We start from the raw sequence: 22,945 nt of genomic DNA on the forward strand, positions 1-22,945 counted from the left end.
ACTCTTCTATTTTCCCAGAGCTATCCTAAATTCTTCTCCAAGTTTGATGTAAGAATGAGTTATCATTAGTCAAATGCTTTTCTCCAAGATCTTTCAAATTCTTTTCATAGTTGGCTCAACCTCTTCGCTTTTGATTCTTCCGGTGTGCCTCAATAATTCTTGGTGGTGTTTCTCATCGTCATTCTCAGATATTGAAGACCGATGAAGACTTTTCCTCCATATCTATCCGCTCTCTCAGAGATTCGTGATTCTAGCTTGTTGCCATCCTCTCATAATTATTTGCGATTGTGAGATATTCTTTTATCCATCCAGTGCAAATTCAGGAGTCTTTTCAGTTTGATTCTCTGAAGGCCATTATTTCGGGATTATTCATTCTCAGCTTTCAGTTATCACTCTCCAATTTTACCGGTGCATCAAGTGATCTCTAATCAGCTCGTGATCTCTGCGCTCTCATGTATCTAAATCCTCTCAAGCATCCTCGTTCATTTCCAAATTCTTCCGGTGATTCGTTATCTTTTATTCGTTCCTTTCAATTCTTCCTGTGGTTCGTTCAAGAGTTTTCTTCCTTTGTGTATCATATCTATGTATTTGTTATTTCAATTCTACCGGTGGTTCGTTGAAGACCTTCTCAAGTTTTGATATATCTCTTTTAATCCTTTCTACGAGAATAAGTAGTATGCCAAATCCGTTGATTGTCATCAATTTAATTGGTGAAGGATAAGCATAACATAATTCTTATTCTTGTTCATCCAAGTGATTAATTCTTTATTCCGGAGGCCCTTCAAATTCTCGGTTTCATTTGTTTCATCTTCTCTTTTCCCCGGAATTCCAAGCTCTAATTATCACGGAGATTCATTTAAATCATTGTAAGTCTTCACCTTGTGTTTCCATCTTCTCTTGCCTTCCGTTTGAGCATTCTTTTGTTTAACGGAGTTCTTCGGGAAGGTTCTACATGTTGGTTCATAAAGGATTTAATTTCTTCTTGAAGTGTTCATCAAGATTCTTTTCTAAGAAACTCAAGCTTTCTTCATATGGTAATCCTGAGTGCAATTCTTTCTACCATATTTTGGAGGTGGTATTATGTCATTCTTGATAATTTGAGTTCATGTTCCATGATTCACATGTTGTTAAGAATGAGTTATTTTTAAATCCATCAACCTCGTTGTTGGAGTTATCTTGTGTCATATTTCACCTAAAAGCCTTCCATTGGAATGTTGCTATTTGTGGTGCTTGCCAATGATCCAAGTTATCTCTTTATCATCTTGGTGGAAGAAGTGTTCATTCTCTTCGTCGATCTAAAGCTAGCAATCGTTTCCGTTAGTGGCCGGTTGTCACCTCATAATTTTGAGATGTTTTCCATAAGCCCACTACAAGCTTATTCGTTTTCGTTGTTAGTTTTCCAACAACTCCGTTCAATCTTCTTTGCAAGGATGCTTTCCAAACTCATTTGTGGCAGAAGTTGGCATTTTCTTCTCCATTCTGTTATTCCAATGATATATCTTCTATTATTTCTTTCGGAGGCATTGTGACGTTGCTCTTTTCACTCACCATCTCGATTCGTGAGGATCGTGTTCTTTTCTTGCTTATCCATTTAACCGGAGTGTCGTGTTTTCATTCGAGTTCTCTAATCTTATCAAGTTTTCCCTCCTTCCTCAACTGGAGAGCTGTCTGAAATCCTTCTTACCCATTGTGCCATTCTTTCAATAGTTCCGGAGGCAGTGTGTTGTTGATTTCATCAAGTAACATCCCATCTTCTCAAGTTCATGTTCTATTCCTTCCATGTTCAACCGGAGTACTGCCCGAATTCTTCCCCTCTCATCTTGTTTTAACCGGAGTGGTTTCGAATTCTATCTTGTCCATTAAACTCTTGATTCATGTCTTTGCAACCTTCAAGTTCTCGTAATGTTCCTTGTTCCTTTTTTTCTAACGGATTGTTTGCAATCTCGTTCTTCTCAGTTGTGCTCTTTCTTTGAAATTGCTCAACCTCTCAAGGTTCTTTGGTTTCACTCATTGGTCAGAGAAGCAACTTAGTTTTACCTCTTCTCTTCCTCTTCCATTTCTCTCCGGTGCCATCCTAGATCTCGGGACGAGATCCTCTTGTAGTGGTGGAGTGTTGTAACGCCCCGAGACCGACGCTCCAGTAGACTTCCAGCTATTCCGAGTTTCGTCGTGTGATTTGTTTTATTTGTTGCATTCATCCTTGCATCATGTGCATTGCATCATGTCATCATGCCATCATATCATTAATTTTTAAAACCTCAACTAAATAAATTGTATGGATTTTTCGATCCATTTAAATCGAGGGAATTCACATGGTGATTCTCTTTAAAACATATCCTCTCGATATTTAGAGAGCTATAGTAAATATTTCATTTCTGGAAATCACCCATAACACATTTGCATTATTCTTCTACTCTTCTTTTATCCGACTCAACCTCCTATCCTGCTTTTTCGATCTTTTAGTAAAATTGAGTTGCAAATTTTACTTCTCCATTAATGTTCCAAATCTGCCCATAAATCACATCTGGTGCGTAGGGTCACCTCCTATAGTTTCAACCCATTTGGAGCTCATTTGAATGGGTTTCAAATTCAAACTTGCTGAGTTAAATCCAATGCGTGTGGATTTTACTTCCCTAAAAAAAATCCTCTTCCCATTTTATTTAAATTCCTCATATTTTTATGAGACCGTGAAAACTATCCCCATGCCCAGATTCCACCCCTACCTTCTCTTTCTCTTCTTTCTCTTTTTCTGTTTTGTTGGTAAATGGAAAAAAGAATAGGAGAGAGAGAAGAGAAGCCCAGCCGGCCTCTTGGGCCTTCTAACCAGGCCGCCCATTTGCCTGGAGGTCCAGCCCACCTAACCCCTTCCTAACCCTAGCCTCGAAGGCCAGCCCAGCCTCTCTCCCTCGACTCCCTCCAGCGCCGCCGCAATGCTCGATCCCATCTCCTTCCTCTCGCTCGAAGCCCCTCCTCTCGATCCCTTTTCCCCTTCGTTCTCCTCCTGGCGCCGCCACTCATAGGGAGAGAGAGGAGCAGAGCCCTCGCGCCGCCCCTCCCCTATGCTTCTCCCGCATCGAGCGCGCGTCCCCGCCGGCTCCCGTCGCCCCTGCCTCGACGCCTGCTTCGCCTCCTTTGCCCCGTCGCGTCGTTCCTCAAGCTCCCGCGCCCTGTTTCTCCTCCCGCGCCGACGCCCTCCTTCGGCTGCTCGCGCCTGCAGCTCCGTCCGCGAGCTCGTGCAGCCATGGCCGCCACAGGAGCCTCGCGCCCGACCCCCTCGCTGAGGCCATGGATGTCCGCGGCCCCGCCTTCCTGCACCTCCACACGCCGCCCGCACACGCCACCAACCGCTGCTCCGCCTCCATCGAGCTCCATCCCCTGCTGTCACTGGATCGCCAAGATGCAACCCCGACCCCGTCGGCCCCTTCCTCGTACAACGCTCAAGCCTTCATGCCCGAGGCCTTCGTCATCTCTCTGTGTTGCGCTGCGTGCGACCCTGTCAGCCACATGGTCGCCACCTCTGCAGCCTCCTGCTGCTGTTTCGTGCACCTTCGCTGCCGGTTGGCGTTGACGCAAGACCAACGGCTTCATCGTCGTTCGCCTACATGCCTGAACCTCGAAGATCCCGTGGAACGCCAAGTACCACTATCCATCTCCGAGGATTTCTCCAAGTACCGCACCGGACGCCAAGTTCATCTACGAAAAACGTGTACAACTACCGTCACCGTGTACAACTACTTCCACTACCGTCGCCCCGAAGGCGTTGGATTCTTCAAGTACCTCTCCGAAAACGAACATGTACCACTACTTCAACTACTTCCACTACGACCGTTGCGAGAACGTCTACTTCCTCTTCATTGCACCGAACTCGTTCCGCCCCGAAAATACACGCTTCAAAGGTATAACCAATGAGACGATCACCCGTGGACCGAGTGTGTGTGTTGTATGAGATGCCCGTGCTTGCACCATGTCCAAATTGTCGCTTGCGCATTCCTTCTCGTTTGCCATGCCACCGACACGTGGGAACCCGGTATCTGGGATCACCCCACCATCTTCTGCATGTTTCGCACATCCGCACACTTGCTCTTTTGCACCGGTATCTCAATGAGTTATCGGATCATCAGAATGTTGCCGTGGCACCATTTTCGTTATCGTTGCCGTGGCACCATTTTCGTTATCGTTGCCGTGGCACCCTTTCTTTCCGCCACGGTGACAAATGCTTCATAACATGCTCATGTCAACATTTTCATAAAAATTGCATAAAACTTGTATATGTCATCCGCATCATGATAACAACATTTAAAATGTTTAAACTTGTTGTTGCATTAAATTGCTAAATGCATATGGGGATTTACCGGATTTGTTGTTTTTATATCCGGCCCCATTTAAATTGTTTAGATGGTATAGTTTATATTATGCTTCACCTCTTGCCATGTTTAACAACAGTTAATATTGTTGGGTAGCTTAAACGAGAGATAACTAAATAATTGATGTGGTGTTCCGTCAACATGCACCTCGTTGCATATTGAGCTCCACTTAACTTGTAGTATTGTTTGTTGCACTTTGCCATGCCATGCCTCATTAAACCGGACATGCATCATACTTGTTTGTGCATCATGCCATGTTTATGTGATGTTGTTTACTATGTTGTTTGTTTCTTTCCGGGTTGCTTCTCTCGTTAGCTTCGGTTTCGTTCCGGAGTTGTGAGGATTTGTTCGTCTACGACCGTTTGTCTTCTTCTTGGATTCGTTCTTCTTCCTTGCGGGATCTCAGGCAAGATGATCATACCCTCGAAATCACTACTATCTTTGCTATGCTAGTTTGCTCGCTCTTTTGCTATGCCAATGCTACGATGCCTACCATTTGCTTGTCAGCCTCCCAAATTGCCATGTCAAACCTCTAACCCACCATGTCCTAGCAAACCGTTGATTGGCTATGTTACCGCTTTGCTTAGCCCCTCTTATAGCGTTGTTAGTTGCAGGTGAAGATTGAAGTTTGTTCCTTGTTGGAACATGGAGATGTTGTTCCTTGTTGGAACATGTTTACTTGTTGGGATATCACAATATATCTTATTTAATTAATGCATCTATATACTTGGTAAAGGGTGGAAGGCTCGGCCTTATGCCTGGTGTTTTGTTCCACTCTTGCCACCCTAGTTTCCGTCATATCGGTGTTATGTTCCCGGATTTTGCGTTCCTTACGCGGTTGGGCTATAATGGGAACCCCTTGACAGTTCGCCTTAAGTAAAGCTTCTCCAGCAATGCCCAACATTGGTTTTACCATTTGCCACCTAGCCTTTTCTTTCCCTTGGGTTCTGCAGACTCAAGGGTCATCATTTTTTAACCCCCCCCCCCCCCGGGCCAGTGCTCCTCTGAGTGTTGGTCCGAACTAGAGTCCTGTGCAGCGCCCCCTCGGGGAAACTCGAGGTTTGGTTTTAGTTGTATGGAGCGCTCATCTGAGTGTGCCCTGAGAAAGAGATATGTGCAGCTCCTATCGGGATTTGTCGGCACATTCGGGCGGTGTTGCTGGTTTAGTTTTACCCTGTCGAAATGTCTTGTTGTACTGGGATACCGAGTCTGATCGGAATGTCTCGGGTGGAGGTCTATTCCTTCGTTGACCGTGAGAGCTTGTGATGGGCTAAGTTGGGACACCCCTGCAGGGATTTGAACTTTCGAAAGCCGTGCCCGCGGTTATGGGCAGATGGGAATTTGTTAACGTCCGGTTGTAGAAAACCCGAAGTTGACCTTAATTAAAATACATCAACCGTGTGTGTAACCGTGATGGTCTCTTTCCGGCGGAGTCCGGGAAGTGAACACGGTGTTGGAGTTATGCTTGACGTAGGTTGCTATAGGATCACTTCTTGATCATACTTCTATCGACCGTGCTTTGCCTTCTCTTCTCGCTCTCATTTGCGTATGTTAGCCACCATATATGCTAGTCGCTTGCTGCAGCTCCACCTCATTACTCCATCCTTCCTATAAGCTTAAATAGTCTTGATCTCGCGGGTGCGAGATTGCTGAGTCCCCGTGGCTCACAGATACTTCCAAAACCAGTTTGCAGGTGCCTATGTTACCGAACAGGTGACGCAACCAAGCTCAAGGAGGAGCTCGATGAAGATCTTGCCCTTTGTGTTGTTTCGTTCTAGTTGATCAGTAGTGGAGCCCAGTTGGGGTCGATCGGGGACCTTTGTCGCATTTGGGGTTCTTCTTTTATTTTGGTTCCGTAGTCGGACCTTGATTGTATCTGGATGATGTAATGCTTTATTCATGTAATTGTGTGAAGTGGCGATTGTAAGCCAACTATGTATCTCTTTCCCTTATGTATTACATGGGTTGTGTGAAGATTACCTCACTTGCGACATTGCTTTCAATGCGGTTATGTCTCTAAGTCGTGCTTCGACACGTGGGAGATATAGCCGCATCGAGGGCGTTACACCTACCATTGTAACCGACTCTGTGTAACCCTAGCCCTCTCCGGTGTCTATATAAACCGGATGGCTTTAGTCCATAGGACGAACAACAATCATACCATAGGCTAGCTTATAGGGTTTAGCCTCCTTGATCTCGTGGTAGATCCACTCTTGTAACACACATCATCAATATTAATCAAGCAGGTCGTAGGGTTTTACCTCCATCAAGAGGGCCCGTCGTGTCCCTTGTCTCCTGTTTCCATCCGCCTAGACGCACAGTTCGGGATCCCCTACCCGAGATCCACCGGTTTTGACACCGACATTGGTGCTTTCATTGAGAGTTCCTCTGTGTCGTCACCATCAGGAAGGATGCCTTTTCCCGTCTTTAAAGATGGCACCATCGTCAAGGGAGCTTTGGCCGCCGGCCAGACTATCCGGCTAGGCGGTTTTCCTATGACCGCCTGTTCGGCCATCGCTCCGACAATGACCTCTCGTGTCATTAAAAGCGATCTTCACATCAGCTCGGAATTCGCCGAGCAGCTAGATCCGATTGAGCTCTCCTCCGTAAACGAGCTCTTGGATCCCATCGCCGCCCTGGGAGTCGCTACCGACTAGGATCAGATTTGGCTTAAAACCAATCTGAGAGAAATTAACTCTCCCCATGTTACCCACCACGTTGTTGTGGTAGAGAACAATGCGGCGACTCTTCTTCTATGATAAAAACCAACTATGTCCGGATTCCCGATCCCTCCATGCCGGATTCCCGCGGGGGGATGGACGCTAATCAAATACTGAACCTAAAGTCAGGCATCGGATCAGATTTGTTGGAAAGCATCCAGCAAACCAAGCTTCCGAATCCGGAAGCTTCTTGGCCTTTGAGCCTTAGATCGGGCGGGGTTCGGAACTTAATTCCACCCGCCCACCCAAACATAAGCGATCTATCTCAAATACGGCAAGAGCCTGATAAAACAGTACATCATTACTGGGCCAGATTCCTCCTGGTTATGAACAGGATAAAGGACTGCCGTGAAGAAAGCGTGATTTCAATTTTCTGCAACAATTGCACGGACAAGGGAATCATAAATGCCATCAGTCGTCGTGAAGTTACACGCTTCGCCGACCTAACAACCATTGTACAAAAATACTGCGCGATGGAGAGTGCCTGGAAAACTGAAACTAGGTTTTGGGACAATCCGGCCCTGAATACAACCCCAGTCCGAAATAAAAGGGTGCGTCATACTCAAGCACCTGGGTTAAAAACCAACAAGCAAAAACCCCCTAAAGGGTACGGAACCGTACTGGAGGGATGGCTCAACGGACCCTGCAAAATCCACAGCACGGAGGGCGCCACTCCAACACATAGCCTCCGAGCATGTTGGATACTACGACGGGTGGCCAAAAGTGGTGAAGGCTTTTTAGCCCCGGGCAACCAGCCCAGTAGTACGAGTACGGTATTAACAGTCTTCGAGACTTTCGCATCAAATAACATGCGGAAACGAACAATCCGCAGCCTCGCCGAAGTCTACCAAGTAGCAACAACAAATCCATGGAGCGACACGGCTATCACCTTCAATGCCAGCGACGAACCTAAATTCCGAACAGCTAGAGCACCAGCCGCATTGGTCCTCAGTCCGATAGTGGACGGCTTTCGTCTTACCAAGGTACTCATGGATGACAGCAGCGGATTAAACCTCATCTACGAGGAAACCCTTCAAAAAAGGGAAATTGACTGGAGCCGCATTGAGCGAAGCAGCACAACCTTCAGGGGAATAATCCCTAGTCGAGAAGTACGCTGCACAGGAAAAATCACACTAGATGTAGTGTTCGGCTCGCCGGACAATTACAGGTCTGAAGAGGTCACGTTCCAAGTGGCCCCATTCGGCAGCGGATACCACGCTTTGTTAGGGCGAGAGGCATTCACAATCTTCCAAGCTATACCCCATTACGGGTACATGAAGCTCAAAATGCTAGGACCCAATGGAATAATCACTCTCGCCAGTGATCCAGATACAGCACTCCGCGCTGAAAATAGGACAGCCGCACTGGCCCTAGAGGCATTATCCGAAGCTCTAGCGGCAGAGGAACTAACTGCGCTGCGCTCCACGGTGGATAGGGACGATGTGATACTCGATAAGAGGTCCAAGTCCACCTTTTTTAAACCAGCAGACGAAATAGTCAAATTTCAGGTCCATCCAACGGACCCCACAAAGATGGCCTCCATTGGGGCACAATTAAATCCTAATGTAGAAGCCGCACTACGAGAATTCCTCCGGGAAAATTGGGACATTTTTGCCTGGCACCCTTCAGACATGCCAGGAATGCCACGCAGGCTGGCAGAGAACAGCCTAAATATCCTAAAAGGATTCAAGCCAGTCAAACAAGCTCTTCGGCGATTTTCCGAACCCAAAAGACAGGCAATGGGAGAGGAGCTAGCCAAACTCTTAGAAGCCGGATTCATCAGAGATATAAAACATCCGGACTGGCTAGACAACCTAGTAATGGTACCAAAAAAGGACAAATCCTGGCGCCTCTGCGTCGATTTCAAAGACCTTAACAAGGCCTGTCCAAAGGACCCTTTCCCTCTCCCTCGCATCGACCAAATCATCGATGCTACCGCAGGGCACGATTCATTGTGCTTCCTCGATGCATACTCCGGATACCATCAAATCAAGATGGCGGAAAAAGACCAGGCCGCAACGGCATTCATTACTCCATATGGGCCATTCTGCTTCAACATAATGCCCTTCGGACTCAAAAACGCCGGCGCAACATATCAGTGCATGATTCAGACATGTCTGGCTACCCAAATAGGCAAAACAGTAGAGGCATAAGTAGACGATGTGGTCGTCAAGACCAAACACGTCGAAACTTTAGTAGACGACTTGAGGGTGACATTCGACAACCTCCGAGCATATGACATTAAGCTCAAACCGGAAAAATGTGTCTTCGGAGTACCAGCCGGAAAGCTCTTGGGCTTCATTGTATCCGGTAGAGGAATTGAAGCAAACCCAGCCAAGATCCGAGCTCTGTCACAATTGGATATTCCAAAGGTGTCGGGGGTTGGATACGACATACGCCAAAGGATGGCTTATCATGGTGGGAGCGAGTAGAACGTCGCCGGTGCCTGGAAGCGGGATGAGGCGAAGACATGCACGCCGGCGGAACTTACCCAGCTTCAGGGCTCTCCTAGGAGATAACACCCCTACTGTTGCTCTGCGGGGTCTCCGCATGATCACTAAGGCAAGGTGACTACAATGGTGCTCCTGGAGCTGTTTCGGGAGGCAGGAGAGGGCAAGGCTAGCTCTCTCCTCCCTGTGCTATCTGGTCTATCTCTATTCAGGTCTGAACCCTTTGCATGGGTGCCCCGGGGGGTTTATATAGGCCTACCCCCCAGGGGTACAATAGTAATCCGGCTGGGCGCGGGTCCCAGCCGTCTGTCTCTCAGGCCACCGTCCTTCCCGCCGGCTTCTGGGGCCCGCCGACTGGCGGGTCCCGCGGACAGGCATGATATTGTAGCGGCACTTCTGATGACACAGGCTCGGTCATTGGGTCGTGGCAACAGTGCCGCCGTCTATCGGGTGATCACTGTCGCCATTCCCCATCCTATCTGGTTAATGGCTCGTGGGGCCCTGGGGAGGAGTCGGCCGACTCCAGGGAGGCCGACTCCCACAGGTCCGTCTTCGGGGCGCCCAGGACGCCTTCGGCCCACCCACTGACAGGTGGCCCCGCCGCCTTCGGGTCGTACAGGCCGGCGTCATGGGCACAGTGTACGGCGCACTGTGGCTGAGGTCAGGGCAGGCATGGCAACAGTGCCGCGCCTCACCGGAGATCTTCCAGCGATACGACTCACTGTAGCCATGCCGGCCCTTCGTAAGCAGGGGGGAACGACCACGTCGTGACCATACCCCGCATCGTACTTCGTGATGAGGGAGGAGTCATGGGCCGACTCTCCAGAGTCGGCCTCTCTGGAGGTCGCCAGCTTGGAGTCGGCTTATCTTGGAGTCGCCGTCTAGGACTCGGCTTGTCTTGGGGTCGCCGTCTGGGACTCGGCCTAAGGGGCGCGGCCTGCCCCGATGTCCTGAAAGGTCCTGGGACACGGGTTAGCCTACCCGTGGCCCATTACTCCGACAGTAGTCCCCGAAGCTGGTGGAGCCCTGCAGATGCTGCATTGTGGGGCTTCAACAGTTTCAACCTTCCAGGAGCGGACTCTGGAACTCGGCTGCCATCTTCCCTTGGGCCGACTGTCGAGAGTCAGATGTTTAGCAAAGAGCCGTAGCTCGAAAGTCGCGGCGGGAAATCAGGCGGCGTGCCTGATATGCTTCCCCGCAGCCATCAGGGCGGTCCAATCACGTGGCGCCACGTGGAGAGGACAGTCTGCCTGCCCACACGCGTGATGGGACGGGCCGTCAGGCGGGGCCCGCCACTACCGTGCCTCGGCATACGAACGAATCCGTTGCGGCCATGGACGGTTGGTTTTCCCACGTCGTTATTGCACGTAGTAACTTCGTGGGGTAAATCATGGGGCGGCGTGGGGCATCGTGCGCAGTTAATCCCACGCCCGCCCCCTTGGCTTCTCAGCCCACAGGGCTATAAGTAGGCGGGGGGGGGGGGACCGGAGCGGCACAGCACGCGCGCCCCTCTTCCCCGCTCCCCCGCCTCATCTTGCCTTCTCTCCCTCCTGCCTCCGCCGTCGAGCAAGAACACTCCACAGCACGGCGATGAGCTCTTCCTCCGCCGCGGCCCCCGCCGTGCGCTCCGGCGTGTGGGACGGCTCGGAGGTAGAAGAAGAACACATCGAGTTCCTCCACCGGACACGCCGTCTCCCCAGCGCGGACCTTGTGCGCGCCCGCGCCGCGTCGGAGGGGGAGATTCGGCCGGCGCCGGAGGAGGGCGAGCGGTTCATCTTCCGCTCGCACCTCATGCGCGGCCTGGGGCTGCCGGCAAGCGGCTTCTTCCGCTCGTTCTTGGAGTTCCACAGCCTTCAACCGCACCACCTCACTTCAAACACGGTGGTGTTGCTCTCCGCCTTCGCCACTCTGTGCGAAGGTTTCCTCGGCGTTCTCCCCACCATCAAGTTGTGGGGAGAATTCTTCTCTTCTAAGCTCGGCACGCACGTCGCCGGCGTGCCGGCTCAGTGCGGCGCCTACATCACGGTGCGGCGCTCAACGGCCGACAACCCCTTTCCTCCCATCACGCTGATCAAGTCGGAGAAGATGTGGCAGCGCTCATACTTCTACGTGAAGAACCTCGCTTCCGAGGGCGACTGGGTCAACCTGTCGCCTTACAACGCCGCCCCCCTAACTGGGAGGCTCCCCAGCTGGTCTCACCGAGTCAAGTCGCTGACTCTCGCCGGAGCCGCCGCCGTAGCGCGACTCCGAGTCTTGATACAGTCGGAGGGTCTCGTCGGGGCCGACTTGCTGGCCGCCTTCGTGGCGCGTCGAGTTCTCCCGCTCCAAGGTTGGCCTCACCTGATCTGTCAGATGAGCGGCCTCCGAGACCCAAGTCGGATGAGCACCAAGGAGATGCCCCGCAAGGAGGTGGCGAACTTGGTGAACCATATCGCGCACTGCGAGTTCGAGGAGGACTGGAAGTTCGGCAAGGAGCCGTACTCGCGCGACAACCCCCACCAGTGGTAAGTCGCGTCTCCTTATTGTTTTGTCTTCTTTGCGGCCGACTCCGGCTTCTGACTCTTGTCGGTTTCTTCTGAGCCAGAATCCTCTTATGCAGCCCGTAGCCGACGCCACGAGACAGCCCCGCGAGTATGTTCCCGACCGTGCGGAGAGCAACGTCGACGATCCCGACTTGGGGGCGGCGGCGATGGAAGCCGACGCAGAAGGCGGGGGAGAGGGAGCGGAAGGCGACTTCAGGCCCTCGGCCACCTTCGTCGACTGGCCTGACGATGACGCCGAAGGGGAGGTCGCCCCGTGCCACCAGCCTAAGGTCGGTTCCTCCGCCGGCCAAGGCGGTTTGAAGAGGCGTCACGCCGGGCCGAGTGCGCCTGGTGGCAAGTTGAAGAAGATAAAGGGGGCGGCTGCTGCGACTAGACGGGAGGAGGCGGCCGCGAAGGCCAACCGCTTCCGAAGGGAAGTGAGAAGGCCGCCGTTAGTCTCTGCGTAAGTCTTTACGCTTTTTTATTTCCTTTGTTGAATCTTGTCCGAGTTTTCTTTTATGCTCCCTCTGTTCTTCTTCAGGGCCCCTCTTTCCCTTGAGAGAGTCGCCGTCCCCTCCGTCATGGGGTTGGCAGAGACGTCCGCCAATTCTTCTCCGTAAGATCCTGCATAATAAATGATTCTTAAATCAGTTATTTTAACTATTTTAAGTCTCGGGGGCTACTGGCATATATAACTATTAAAATTAATTACCCATATGTCCTTCACATACTGCTCCGTGGCTCTGGTTAAACCATCTCGAGCGGCACGGAGGTGCGCGTCTCCCGCTTCAAAGGCATTCAATGCCTCCGGGGAGAAACACGCGTCACGAAGAACTGTCCGGCGACGCCTATGATTCATGGCGCTCTCCACCTCAGACCGGGTGGCAGATAGCCTGTCGGCATCCTCCGTCGGAGGAACATCCGGCTCATGCCTTGTGTTCGCCTCCCCTTCCGGACCACGCGATGGAGCATGGCTAGCGGAGGCTTGATTGGCAACCTCTCCGGACACTGTCCGGCGAGCGCTCTTTCTCCTGGAAAAGTTATGAGCATTAATATACCTCCTAGGGATCCTTCCCTTAAAAACAACGGTGAGCCGTACCGTTGCGGCGACGTTTCGATTCGCGTCGCACTCCTCTCCCTTGTACAAGCCGGACAGGATCTTTGCCAGATCGGCTGCCGAGCCCGGCCCTCTGCGGCCATGACGGGTGGCGTCGTATTCCCCGTTGAAATCCCACATAGGGTGGCCCCTATATTGGAGTGGCTGCACCCCTCGCATAATGCACGTGGCCATGATTCCAATCATGGTCAATCCGGAGTGGGCCAGTAACCTAATCCAGCCCATCAGATAATGGGCGCTCCCATCATCCTCTCGTTGAGGGCTCCGTGGGCGCCAACTCAGGCGTTTCTTCAAGGGAGCATTGCTGAACTCCGGGAGGCCTATCCGAACTGGATCCGGCAGAGGAGCGTCCTCCATGTAGAACCATTCCGAAGGCCAGTCTTCGGACGCCTTCTTCGGGGTGCCGGATAGATATCCGGTCCCGGCGATGCGCCATATTTCGGCTCCACCCACTTGATATATTGACCCCTCGTAAGAATGGGGTACGAGGCAAAACAATCTCTTCCACAGCGCAAAATGGGGCTCGATGCCAAGAACAGCTCGCAAAGAGCTACAAAGCCCGCGATGTGCAAAATGGAGGCAGGTGTGAGGTGGTGAAGCTGGAGTCCATAGAACTCCAGGAGCCCCCGGAGAAATGGATGTATGGGAAATCCGAGTCCCCTTATCAGGTAAGGGACGAAGCATACCCGCTCTCCTTTGGAAGGGTTGGGGATGCTCTCCTCCTGCTTTCCACCCCTGAAGGTGGCCAGTCCGGCTCGAACCGGAACCATGAAAGCTGGGGGAAGATATCCCTCGGTTTGGAGCGCCACTAGCTCGCTGTGTGGAACTGAGCATCTCCCCCAATCTCCTGGCTTAGGGCTGGGAGCGCGAGAGGAGGAGCCGCATCGACTATCCATGATAGAATGGATTTTTGTCAGAGGCGCTTCGATGAGAACTTGCGGATGGAGGATGGTGTGAGCTGGATCTAGATCCTCGCCTCTCTTATAGGCGGCTCGTTCGCACGGCTGGGGGGTAAAATGTAAAAATACCCTAGCTTTTCGCATTCATATGACACGTGGAAGAAGGCCATTATTGGGCATAGAAGCTAAGGAGCGCAACATTTATAAGGAAGCCGGACACTATTCGACAGGAACATGAAGTTTGAAGGAGAACCCGCCTTGCAACGCCGAAGACAATATATGCGCCGGACTCGTCGTCGCTGAAGCCTGGTTCGGGGGCTATTGAGGGAGTTCCGGACTAGGGGGTGTCCGGATAGCCGAACTATCATCATCGACCGGACTCCAAGACTATGAAGATACAAGATTGAAGACTTCGTCCCGTGTCCGGATGGGACTTTCCTTGGCGTGGAAGGCAAGCTTAGCCCTCTCCGGTGTCTATATAAACCGGATGGCTTTAGTCCATAGGACGAACAACAATCATACCATAGGCTAGCTTCTAGGGTTTAGCCTCCTTGATCTCGTGGTAGATCCACTCTTGTAACACACATCATCAATATTAATCAAGCAGGACGTAGGGTTTTACCTCCATCAAGAGGGCCTGAACCTAGGTAAAACATCGTGTCCCTTGTCTCCTGTTACCATCCGCCTAGACGCACAGTTCGGGACCCCCTACCCGAGATCCGCCGATTTTGACACCGACACTCGGTTTTAAAATAGAGATTGAATAACATTTTGAGAGGCATACTTTTGCTGTCAACGCAACAAGTATGAGATGATGATATCTTCCATGCTAAACAAATTATAGGCGGTTCCCAAACAGAATGGTAAAGTTTATACTCCCCCTCCTCCACAGGCATCATTCCATGGCTTGCTCGAAACAACGAGTGCCTCCAACATTCAACGGGTCCTATGGGGAGTTTTGTTTGCAATTATTTTGATTTTGTTTGCATAAAGCATGTGACTAGGCATCCCGGTGACCAGCCATTTTCTCGTGAATGAGGAGCGGAGTCCACTCCTCTTGAGAATAACCGCCTAATATGGAAGATAAGGGCAGCCCTAGTTGAGACATGAGCTGCTCGAGCATACAAAACAGAATTTCATTTGAAGGTTTGGACTTTGGCACATACAAATTTACTTGGAACGGTAGGTAAATACCGCATATAGGTAGGTATAGTGGACTCATATGGAACAACTTTGGGGTTTAAGGAGTTTGGATGCACAAGCAGTATTCCCGCTTAGTACAGGTGAAGGCTAGCAAAAGACTGGGAAGCGACCAACTAGGAGAGCGACAATAGTCGTAAACATGCATTAAAATTAATTTACACCGAATACAAGCATGAGTAGGATATAATCTACCATGAACATAATATCATGAAGGCTATGTTGATTTGATTCAACTACATGCGTGAACATGTGCCAAGTCTAGTCACTCAATTCATTTAAAGGAGGATACCATCCCATCATACCACATCATGATCATTCTAATAGCATGTTGGCACGCAAAGTAAACCATTATAACTCATAGCTAATCAAGCATGGCACAAGCAACTATAATCTCTAAATGTCATTGCAAATATGCTTACTTCATAATAGCTAACTCAGGAACGCTGAATCATCATATTTACAAAAACAAGAGAGGTCGAGTTCATACCAGCTTTCTCATCCCAATAAGTCCATCATATACCATCATTATTGCCTTTCACTTGCATGACCGAACGATGTGAATAATAATAAGAGTGCACGTGCATTGGACTAAGCTGGAATCTGCAAGCATTCAACAAACAGGAGAAGAAAAGTAATATGGGCTCTAAGTTAAATAAACAATCATGCATATAAGAGCCACTTCAACAATTTAATCATGGTCTTCTCCTACTGACCCCCAAAGAAAAGAAAAGAAAAGAAATAAAAACTATTTACACGGGAAAGCTCCCAACAAGCAAAAGAAGAACGGGAAATATTTTTGGGCTTTCCTTTTTAATCCTACAAGAAAGAAATAAACTACTACTAATATTTTTTTTTGTTTTTCTTAAGGTTTATTAAACACACAAGAAGAAAGCAGGAAAAAGAAAGTAAGCTAGCATGGATATTACAGTGAAAGAGTATGAACACCGATATCTAGCAATGAGTGTGTGTGAACATGAATGTAATGTCGGTGAGAAATATGTACTCCCCCAAGCTTAGGCTTTTGGCCTAAGTTGGTCTATTGCCAGGGATGGCCTGGCGGATACCCGTAGGTGAAGCTGAGGTCGTATTGCGATGCAGCGGCTATCGCCTCATGAGCTGCAGCGTAGTGTCGATCTCCCTCCGCTCTCCTCTCGTACTCATCTGCCTCCTCTCTGGTAATAATATATCTTCCTTTTGTCTGAGAATCAAAGAAGGCAAGAGCAGGAAGAGTAATATGGACTGCATGTCGTTTGTTAAAGATTAGTCGATACTGGAGTGGTGGTTCAGTCCTCTCAACAAACTAGTGGGAAACCATAGAATCAAAATCCAAATAAGTAGAGGGTAACTCCATATCACTCTCTCGAATGTCTATCTCAAGAAAATTAGCTAAGCGGGTTGCATAAATCCCTCCAAAGAAATCTCCGTTATATCTATTATGGTGCAACCTGCGAGCTACAATGGCTCCCATATGATAAGATTGGTCTCCTAACACAGCACTTCTGAGAATGCTGAGATCAGGTGCACACATGTGACATGCTTCATCCTTAGCATTAATGCTTCTACCTATGAAGAGAGCAAAATAATGTATAGCATGGAAGTGAATGCTCCCTAAAGTGGCTTGCGCTATATCTCTAGATTCCCCCACAGTTATTTTAGCAAGAAAGTCTCTATATTCAGATTTAGGGGGATCCCTGATACTACCCCAAGATGGAAGTTTGCAAGCAAAATTGAAATCCTCTAAGTCCATGGTATAAGATTTGTCATAAAGGTCAAACATGACTGAAGGAGAATTACGCGAAGATGAAAACTCAAACCTCCTCACAAATGAACTTGTGAGATCACGGTACTGGGGGCATTTATCAGCTTCAAAGTCCTCAAGACCGGCATTGCATATATATACGTTGAATTCTTCTTTAGTTCCCGCTTGATCCATAAAATTTTCCGAAGGCCATTCACAGGGCCTAACAGGAGCGTCTCTTGGTGGTTCCTCGTCAGCATCGCGTATTGCAAGCCTGGGACCTTGTTTCCTTGAAGAGCCACCTTGGAACATCCTCCTAAACATAATGTTTCCTCTAAAAAAATTCTGAAATTTTTAGTAACTTCAAATAAAAGTGAACCAACTTCAATAAAATTGATAGCAACTACTCCCACGAGTGCCTAGAGCCTAAATCAAGCATTAGAACTACTTGGGACCATATGAATTTAACATGCAAGCTCAAGAACATGGTCACCCCTGCAGCATAAATTTGCAATGAATAGAGCACTAGAACAAAAACTAATTGGACCAATGGAGGAGTCACATACCAAGGAACAATCTCCCCAAGCAGTTTTGCGAGAGGTGCTTTGAGCAAGGAGATCGAAAATCACAGCAACCGGGGCTAGAACTCGTGCTTGAGTTGGTTTTTCGTGTTTGTGTGAGGCAGATGAAGAAGATGGGTGCAGGGATAAGTGGAGGAGGGCCACCATGGGCCCACGAGGCAGGGGGCGCGCCCTCCACCCTCGTGGCCAGGTGGCAGCTCCCCCCCGGTGATTTTTGCACAGTAAATTCTTAAATATTCCCAAAAAAATCATATTAAATTGGCATGGCATTCTGAGGACTTTATTTTCGAGATATTTTTATATTACATGGATAAGTCAGGAGACAGACGGAAAAATACTATTTTACTTTATTTCTATTAAATAACAGAAAATATAAAGAGGGTACAAAAGGTTGTGCTTCTAGTTTCATCCATCTCATGCTCATCAAAAAGAATCCACTAACAAGGTTGATCAAGTCTTGTTAACAAACTCATTCCGATTAGCATGGAACCGGAGAAATTTCGAATATCACTATGTTACCTCAATGGGGATATGGACATCCCCAATAATAAGAATATTATCTTTTTCTTGACAGTAGGGAGAGGAACTTCAAAACCTCCAAATATAATCGATGGAATTTTTCCAATAGAGTTGATACTATAAACCTGAGGATGTTTCCTTGGAAAGTGTACCGTGTGCTCATTGCCATTAACATGAAAAGTGACATTGCCTTTGTTGCAATCAATAAAATCCCCTGCAGTATTAAGAAAAGGTCTTCCAAGAATAATAGACGTACTATCATCCTCGGGAATATCAAGAATAACAAAGTCTGTTAAAATAGTAATGTTTGCAACCACAACAAGCACATCCTCACAAATACCGACAGGTATAGCAGTTGATTTATCAGCAAAGATATTTCAGTAGGTGTCAACTTATTCAAGTCAAGTCTACGATATAAAGAGAGAGGCATACCACTAACACCGACTCGAAGATCACATAAAGCAGTTTTAGCATAATTTCTCTTAATGGAGCATGGTATAGTAGGTACTCCGGGATCTCCAAGTTCCTTTGGTATTCCACCCTTAAAAGTATAATTAGCAAGCATGGTGGAAATTTCAGCTTCAGGTATCTTTCTTTTATTAGTAATAATATCCTTCATATACTTAGCATAAGGATTTGTTTTGAGCACATCGGTTAATCGCATACGCAAAAAGATAGGTCTAATCATTTCAGCAAAGCGCTCAAAATCCCCATCATCCTTTTTCTTGGATGGTTTTGGAGGAAAAAGGCATGGGTTTCTGAACCCATGGTTCCCTTTCTTTACCATGTTTCCTAGCAACGAAGTCTCTTTTATCATAACGTTGATTCCTTGATTGTGGGTTATCAAGATCAACAGCAGGTTCAACTTCTATATCATTATCATTACTAGGTTGAGCATTATCATGAACATCATCGTTAACATTTTCACTAGGTTCATGTTCATTACTAGATTGTGTTTCAGCATCAGACATGGAAATATCATTTGGATTCTCAGGTGACTCAGCAATAGGTTCACTAGAAGTTTGCAAAGTCCTATAATTTTTCTTTTTCTTCCTTTTAGAAGAACTAGGTACATCAATATCATTTCTCTGAGAATCTTGCTCGATTCTCTTAGGGTGGCCTTCAAGATACAAAGGTTCCTGAGTCATTCTACCAGTTCTAGTAGCCACTCTAACAGCACAATCATTTTTCTTACTATTCATTTCATCAAGCACCTCTTTTTGAGCTTCAAGTACTTGTTCTACTTGAGTGGTAACCATAGAAGCATGTTTGCTAACAAGTTTAAGTTCACCTCTAATATCAGCCATATAATCACCCAAGCGTTTAATCATATAAGCATCTTTTTTAATTGTCTACTAAAATAAGCATTAAAGTCATCTTGCTTAAACATAAAGTTATCAAACTCATCCAAGCATTGACTAGCAATTTTAGTAGGAGGTACTTCAGCTTTATCATATCTATAGAGAGAATTTACCTTTACTACCTGTGTCGGGATATCAGGATCAGGAGGTTCTTCAGTGAATAAGGAATTTAGATCATATACTTCTTCAACAGGCGGTAAATTAAGACCATATATTTCTTCAATAGGAGGTAAATTCTTAATATCTTCAGCTTTAATACCTTTTTCTTTCATAGATTTCTTTGCCTCTTGCATATCTTCGGGACTGAGAAATAGAACACCTCTCTTCTTCGGAGTTGGTTTAGGAATAGGCTCAATAATTGACTCAGAAATTGGCTCAGGAGCTGGCTTGGGAGGTGCCCAATTATTTTCATTTGTCAACATATTGTTCAATAGAATTTCAGCTTCATCCGGTGTTCTTTCCCTGAAAAGAGAACCAACACAACTATCCAGGTAATCTCTGGAAGCATCGGTTAGTCCATTATAAAAGATATCAAGTATTTCAGGTTTCTTAAGAGGATGATCAGGCAAAGCATTAAGTAACTTGAGAAGCCTCCCCCAAGCTTGTGGGAGACTCTCTTCTTCAATTTTCACAAAGTTATATATTTCCCTCAAGGCAGCTTGTTTCTTATGAGCAGGGAAATATTTAGCAGAAAAGTAATAGATCATATCCCGGGGACTTTGCACACAACCAGGATCAAGAGAATTAAACCATATCTTAGCATCACCCTTTAATGAGAACGGAAATATTTTGAGTAAATAAAGGTAGCACGATCTCTCATTATTAGTAAACTGGGCAGCTATATCATTTAACTTAGTAAGATGTGCCACAACAGTTTCAGATTCATAGCCATAAAAAGGATCAGATTCAACCAAAGTAATTATATCTGGATCAACAGAAAAATCATAATAATCCTTATCGGGAACACAAATAGGTGATGTAGCAAAAGCAGGGTCGGGTCTCATTCTGTCTCTAAAAGATTGTTTACTCCATTTAACTAGCAACCTCTTAAGTTCATATCTATCCTGGCAAGCAAAAATAGCTGCAGAAGATTCCGTATCAAAAAGATAACCTTCAGGAATAGCAGGCATATCTTCATCATCACTCTCATCATTGTATTCAGGTGCAATAATTTCTCTTTCTCTAGACCTAGCAATTTGCTCATCAAGAAATTCACCAAGGGGCACAGTAGTATCAAGCATAGAAGTGGTTTCATCGGAAGTATCATGCATAGCAGAAGTGGCATCATCAATAACATGCGACATATCAGAGTTCATAGCAGAAGCAGGTTTAGGTGTCGCTAGCTTACTCATAACAGAAGGTGAATCAAGTGCAGAGCTAGATGGCAGTTCCTTACCTCCCCTCGTAGTTGAGGGATAAATTGTTGTCTTAGCGTCTTTCAAGTTCTTCATAGTGTCTAGCAGATATAAATCCCAAGTGACTCAAAGAATAGAGCTATGCTCCCCGGCAACGGCGCCAGAAAAAGGTCTTGATAACCCACAAGTATAGGGGATCACAACAGTTTTCGAGGGTAGAGTATTCAACCCAAATTTATTGATTCGACACAAGGGGAGCCAAAGAATATTCTCAAGTATTAGCAGCTGAGTTGTCAATTCAACCACACCTGGAAACTTAATATCTGCAGCAAAGTGTTTAGTAGCAAACTAATATGATAGTGGTGGTAACGGTAACAAATGTAAATACATCAAAAGTAATGTTTTTGGTATTTTGTAGTGATTGTAACAGTAGCAACGGAAAAGTAAATAAGCGAGAACCGGTATATGGAAAACTCGTAGGCACCGGATCAGTGATGGATAATTATGCCGGATGTGGTTCGTCATGTAACAGTCATAACATAGGGTGACACAGAACTAGCTCCAGTTCATCAATGTAATGTAGGCATGTATTCCGAATATAGTCATACGTGCTTATGGAAAAGAACTTGCATGACATCTTTTGTCCTACCCTCCCGTGGCAGCGGGGTCCTATTGGAAACTAAGGGATATTAAGGCCTCCTTTTAATAGAGAACCGGAACAAAGCATTAGCACATAGTGAATACATGAACTCCTCAAACTATGGTCATCACCGGGAGTGGTTCCGATTATTGTCACTTCGGGGTTGCCGGATCATAACACATAGTAGGTGACTATAGACTTGCAAGATAGGATCAAGAACTCACATATATTCATGAAAACATAATAGGTTCAGATCTGAAATCATGGCACTCGGGCCCTAGTGACAAACATTAAGCATAGCAAAGTCATAGCAACATCAATCTCAGAACATAGTGGATACTAGGGATCAAACCCTAACAAAACTAACTCGATTACATGATAAATCTCATCCAACCCATCACCGTCCAGCAAGCCTACGATGGAATTACTCACGCACGGTGATGAGCATCATGAAATTGGTGATGGAGGATGGTTGACGATGACGACGGCGACGAATCCCCCTCTCTGGAGCCCCGAATGGACTCCAGATCAGCCCTCCCGAGAGAGATTAGGGCTTGGCGGCGGCTCCGTATCGTAAAACGCGATGATTTCTTCTCTCTTATTTTTTTCTCCCCGAAAGCTAATATATGGAGTTGGAGTTGGCGTCGGAGGGCCACCAGGGGGCCCACGAGGTAGGGGGGCGCGCCCTGGGGGGGGCGCCCCCCACCCTTGTGGACAGGGTGTGGCCCCCTGGTCTTCATCTTTGGCAAGGATTTTTTATTATTTATTCTAACATATTCTGTGGAGTTTCAGGTCATTCCGAGAACTTTTATTTTCTGCACATAAAACAACATCATGGCAATTCTGCTGAAAACAGCGTCAGTCGGGTTAGTTCCATTCAAATCATACAAGTTAGAGTCCAAAACAAGGGCAAAAGTGTTTGGAAAAGTAGATACGACGGAGACGTATCAAGGGAGCGCATGGCAGCGCGCGTGACCGCGCAGGATCATCGGTTCCCATGCAAGATTCGCAAGCGTTGTGGTCCCGGGGCGGCACGTGGGGGGACAGGGGCGGCGGGATGGTGCCCGGATTAGACGCGAGAGGGGGGGGGTCAGGTGGAGTGTCCATATTTGGCACAGATAGAGAGACCGGGGGGGGGGGCTTTCTGGGTTCCTGCACCAGCCCCGCGCACATGCGCAACATAGTCCTACATGTATGAATCTCTTGGGAGATTTGGTGTGTCGGGAGCGGCCGCACGATCATCATTGCTTATGCGGTGGGCCAGGGCAGCTTGCATGGCTGACCGGTCGCGTGGCGAGGTTGTGATCGCGGTGGGTTGCTGTTGTGATACATGGGCAGACGGGTGGGGGTAGGTACATCCGTACATGGACCAAGGATGGACTCAGGTCGTGGGGGCAGTGGGGAGAAGGCAAAAGCATTATAACAATGGGGGAAGCAAGCATAGTGCGATACGGCCATTTCTAGCTGGTCAAAGAG

The sequence above is a fragment of the Triticum aestivum genome, chromosome 6B (genome assembly GCF_018294505.1).
Source record: "Triticum aestivum cultivar Chinese Spring chromosome 6B, IWGSC CS RefSeq v2.1, whole genome shotgun sequence".
NCBI classification, from domain to species: Eukaryota; Viridiplantae; Streptophyta; class Magnoliopsida; order Poales; family Poaceae; genus Triticum; species Triticum aestivum.